The sequence below is a fragment of the Lactuca virosa genome, chromosome 5 (genome assembly GCF_052849685.1).
Source record: "Lactuca virosa cultivar CGN04683 chromosome 5, Lactuca_virosa_CGN04683_v6, whole genome shotgun sequence".
In the NCBI taxonomy this organism is placed as follows: domain Eukaryota; kingdom Viridiplantae; phylum Streptophyta; class Magnoliopsida; order Asterales; family Asteraceae; genus Lactuca; species Lactuca virosa.
Window position 1 is genome coordinate 224775623 of NC_136430.1, and position 5240 is coordinate 224780862.

Here is a 5240-nt window from a genome sequence, read left to right on the forward strand (position 1 = left end):
CTCACAAAATTGGCACAAGTGTGTGAAAATAAGAGTGGGCCGATTTTAGTGTGCATACATATTCTCTCAAGTTCTTCCAAGGTGTTTTGGTGATTTGTGATTCCATTGAGGCTTCCACACTATTGGGGCTAAGCTCTTAAAGCTTGAAGACATCAAGCTACATCAAAAGGTATGTCATCTAACTAGAACTTTGTAGTATAGGTGCTTCATAATATGCTAGTTAGGATGAAACCTTGGAATAGTTAATATTTGCATGTATAATAGAGAAAACATAGATCCAAGGTTTATATGGTTGCATGTACACCATAGGAGTGGTAGTATACTAAAACCCAACAGTGGTATCAGAGCCATGGGTTGTTTTCTGTTATATTGATGCAAATGTTTTATTTTCAAGTTGAAAAAAAAGGAAAAAAAAACATGACGTTTGTCAAATTTTAAGATAATTACTTGTTTTGTGAAAAACGAATTATTTGTAAAATTTGAATCATTTGTTATATGAGTTGAATTAGGTCAAATTTAGTAAAAGATAAAATGATATGATTATTTTATTAGTTTTAAAATTTTGATCTAAATGTTTTAAGGAGTTACATATTTTGTCATAAAATTTTGGAGCTCAAAAGTTTTTTTTAAAGTTGTGATCTTAAGGGTTTTTGAAACTTCCATAAGTTATGGATATGAAAGTTTTTTTTTAAAAAAAAAAAATTTTGATTCAAAGTTTTTATGGAGTTACAAAATTTGGTGTTAATGTTTTAAAGAATTCCATAACTTGTTCTTAAGTTATGGAACATGGAAAGTTTCATCATAAAACACCATTAATTCCATAAGTTATGGAATCCAAAGGTTTTCAACAATTACAAAACTTGCCCTCAAGTTTTGGAATTTGAGAAAAGTTTTTTATGAAAAAAAGAATTGAATTCTAAAACTCTTGGGTTCATAACTTAAACAATTAATTAAATGGTTTTAATTTTGAGTTTAATAATTGGAATTATGATGTTTTGTTGAATAGTTCAAATTAACTCTTATGGACTTTATTAATAGTTAATTAAAGCGTTTAATTAAAAGAGTATTATTAATCCATAAATATATGGTTTGAGTTTAATTAAATTAAAAGTCTAGTTTAATTAATAGATTAAACCACCAAGTATTTTAAATGTCTAAAATACACCATTATACTATTATAATATTAAAAGTTTAATATATTATATGTATAAGAGCAAGTCGTCTTACCATTAGTAGGTCTCATTCACGAAGCCGGTCTATAAGGGGGGTATAAGGTTACTGCCTATAAAATTGCAGTTTAATGGGTGTCCACTCTCACTCACCGCTTCCTTGACCGGTGGAGGGTCGTTAGCCGAACAGGTAGGACAAGGACTATAATTCTCCCTTCATTATAAGTATAATGATAAATACTAAGTAACTAAACACTTATAAATTCCCAATCTTAGTTACTTAGAAAAATGTGAATAAGGTGCTAATCCATGAAATTACACTTTGCACTTTGTTTAAGCTGTTAGTGGAGCGTGTGTGGTTAACCGGTACACTAACCTGGACTTAACAAGGTAGGCAAAGGGTAACTTAATGTTTATCATAGTATCGTTGGAGCGTGTGTGGTTAACCGGCACATCGATTGAGGGGTAAATATTAAGGGTACCAAGTATATTTGCATGGTTACTTCACACCTTGTTTTGTGATCCTCGGCATCCCAGTCACAAAACCTGAAGGGCACACTCGAGATTGAAACATGCCATTGAAAAGTTCAATGAATCTCAAAAGAATCTAGGAGTTTCAATACCAATTAAAACCTAATAATACATTTCGTTTATCTTGGTGGAAATTGGTGAATCGTCATTCACCTACCTTCAAATATTTTATAGCTTGGATTACGGCATCCCTCTTCCAATTTATAAAATAGTTTGTTGGGTCCTAGCCTTAATATATCATATTGGGTGTTATATTAAGGACTTAAATCAACTTTACGTGAATTTCTCCCATTGTTGATGTCTGGTTTAGACAACAATGATCTTCCCAAACCAAGCTTTCCTAATGAATATGACTTCCCGAGTTTGGCTCATGGAAGTCATACTTCTCTTCCTCCACCTCCTCCAATTATTCTCCCTAACCCACAAGTTCAAGGTCACTCAAGCCCTAATGGCAAGCAAGGTCTATGTGTGATCACTTCTTAGAGATGAAGTCACATATTGACAAGCCGGAAGAGTTAGGTGTCAAGGTCTTGAGAAAGTTGGATGTTCAATCACTTTCTAAGTTACATAGTGAGTTCCTTTGGGACTACTATGAAACAGACTATGACATGAACCTTAATGATCATATCTATTTGCTTGGTGCTGCTGAATCAGCAATGATTTGGAACGATAGTAAAGCAAATTTGATTAGAAGATCAACTTCCCAAAAAAACTTTATGGACAGTGACAATGGTGACACTGGAAATCCAGAAAAAGCATTCTCTTCCCAATGGAAAGGGATTGGCCATAGTCAACCCGGTTGACCAAATGGTAAAGAGAAAGGCTAAGTCTGAGATAGTCCCATTACCAAAGGGTCCATATGTTTATTTTGCCGAAGGAAGGGGCGTTGATTGCAAAGCTGCCAAATTTACCTAAGGATGTTAAAGTCAATAAGTTTGACTCTACATCAGGTAGAGCCCATTATCTAACTTTGTTAAGTTCTATTCTGAGATCCTCATTACATGATGTGACTGGGTCACATGTTGATGTTTTAAGAATCAAAGAATAGAGAGAAATCTTAAAGGAAGTATATGCTGATTCTGATCGTGAAGGTGGATTTCGATCGCATCAGAATTTTGAGCAGTTGCTTAAGAAGTTATGATATATTGCTAAGGAATAGATAACAACAATTTTCCATGTGGATTGTAAGGATAAGTTTTTCCGCAAAGTTTTAAAATAAAAGAAAATTGTTTAATTTTATTTATTTGAAGTATCCTTACAATGGCATTTGTGGAAAATTGTTGCTTATATGATTCCACTGACAGCAATATTGGAAAATGGATTTGATTCTTTCATTTGTGGTAATGTCTAAATTTACCAAATCAGGAAAGTTCCTCATCACCCAAGTTTCAATTGGACCGAAACTTGGAATCATGCAAGTTGAATAGTATGATGAATGAGAACTTTCAAGCATTGGAAAATCAAGACTAATTACTTGTTCACATGGATGTGTGAGTCAAGTGAATGACTAAAGGGATCGAGTACACATTCTTGTACACTGGTAATGTCCACCACAAAGCTCGTTAAGACTATTTGATTTACTAAAGTTTAGTAAATATGGTTATACTTACAAGTTTAAGTATAATTCTGAAACATTGGAAAAGCCTCAATGTATGGCAGAACGAATGGGAAGAATCAAATTAGGCAGAAAGATAAAAGTTTCTCAAATCTGAAAAGATGGGAGAGTACTTTAGTATCATGTTTGTGATCATCTTAATGATTTAGAAATCATATCACAATTAGTCCTCTAAAGGTCATCTTAGTGCATTCTTATGACTAAGAAGAGGAGTCATGAATTGTTGAAATGGTTAGATCAGGAAGATGAGTCATACTTCGTTCCAAAACAATTCTTAGAGTCATACTCCAAGATTGTAACTTGAGTGACATATCTTAAAGAAAGGTTTAAAACACTTGTCAAATGTAAGAGTAAAAGTGTCCTACTCTTGTACATTTGAAATTGGTAAGTTGTGATGTTTTGGATAAAACAAAGACCAACTAAGGCCAATTGTGTGAAGTGTTTGTCTTGATAAAGAATCCGCACTATCTCTTGAATATTTGGCAAGATAGTCTTATATGTCAAGAGGATAGTGGGAGTCTTAAAGATCCTAAAAAGAATTTCAAGAACTAATCAAGAATAAAACCTGAGGTTCTTCACTAGCACACGACTTGAGGTTTATAACCTATTGTGTTGACATATTCTACGCTCATTCCAGTTAAAGTTGGCTTTGCATAGGAGTTCTGAAAGTTCTCAATTGGTTGCATAACAACTTGGAAGCAATGGCAGGCCCTGTACTGCCAGGTGGCAAGAAGTTAAGATTGCATAAGTTTAGTCCATATGAGTTTGGATTTGTCATTATCCTTGTCTTATGACTATGGTTTTGACGATTCACATGGATAAGAACACATACACCATAAAATATAAGGTTCATAACGTTTCTCTCCGATTCATGAAAAAGATGGTGAGGAAACACTTCCACCAAGTAGATTTGAAGCAGATGGCAAAAGGTCTAAACAATTGAGACTATGATTACGGCATCCCTTTTCATAGTTCTGAAATTGTTTAGACACACATGCATGCTATCTAAGGAAAGGTGTATGATTTTGATAAAGTTTTATCAAAGCATCTCATATCAGAAATCTGAACTTTGGTAAGAAAGTCAATAAAGTATTGATTTCTAGAAGTCCAGCTGATTTCTGAGTACATGTCAAAGCTAGTGGAAGCATAAATGTTATGCTAATAATCATCATGTTAGTGGGAGCATGATAATTATTGTTAGTGTTGCAAGTTAGCAATGTTAATTATAGAAAACAAAAGTTTCAATTCGTGAGGCTGCAGGGATTGAAAAAGTTGTTTTGCTATAATTAAGGGAGAGGATATACTTCATTTCAGTTCTAAAGGCTTAGATTGAGACCTTAATCATCTTTAGTCAACAATATATATATGAATTTCATGTTGGATTGGTTCAACTTAAGGAAATTCTATATATTGCGTTCTCAAAATTCGATTATGATTACGGCATCCCTCTTCATAGTCAAATTTTGAAAACATGGCAAATAAAAATATTGTAGCAAAAGACTGGTCTAGAATCATGTCTTTATGTGAGACATCATGAATCGTGTACCATTTGCTTTGGGTACAGGATCGATTGCATGTGCTATAATATTTGTCATTTCTAAATTTTTCCAAATGCCCAGAGGCATTAAGAAGGGAAAAGGTCTAGAATTGGATATGACTAAAATGATTAAGCAATTGTCGAGGACAATCTGAGGTTTACCAAAGATTGGTTGCTCAGGGACAGTTGGAAGTATAGTGCTAATTTCGGAAGGACCATATTGACATATTCTGAAAAGAGGCATCTCTTATTCAGAAGTGATAGTCAAAATGAGAATATGGAGTTGTCTCCATAGGTGGAAGTTATCTGTGTAAGATTAGAAAACTTAATGCAAGAAGCATGTCCAAAGCAATGTACTTTGAATATGAGACTTAGTTTCCATGGAGTT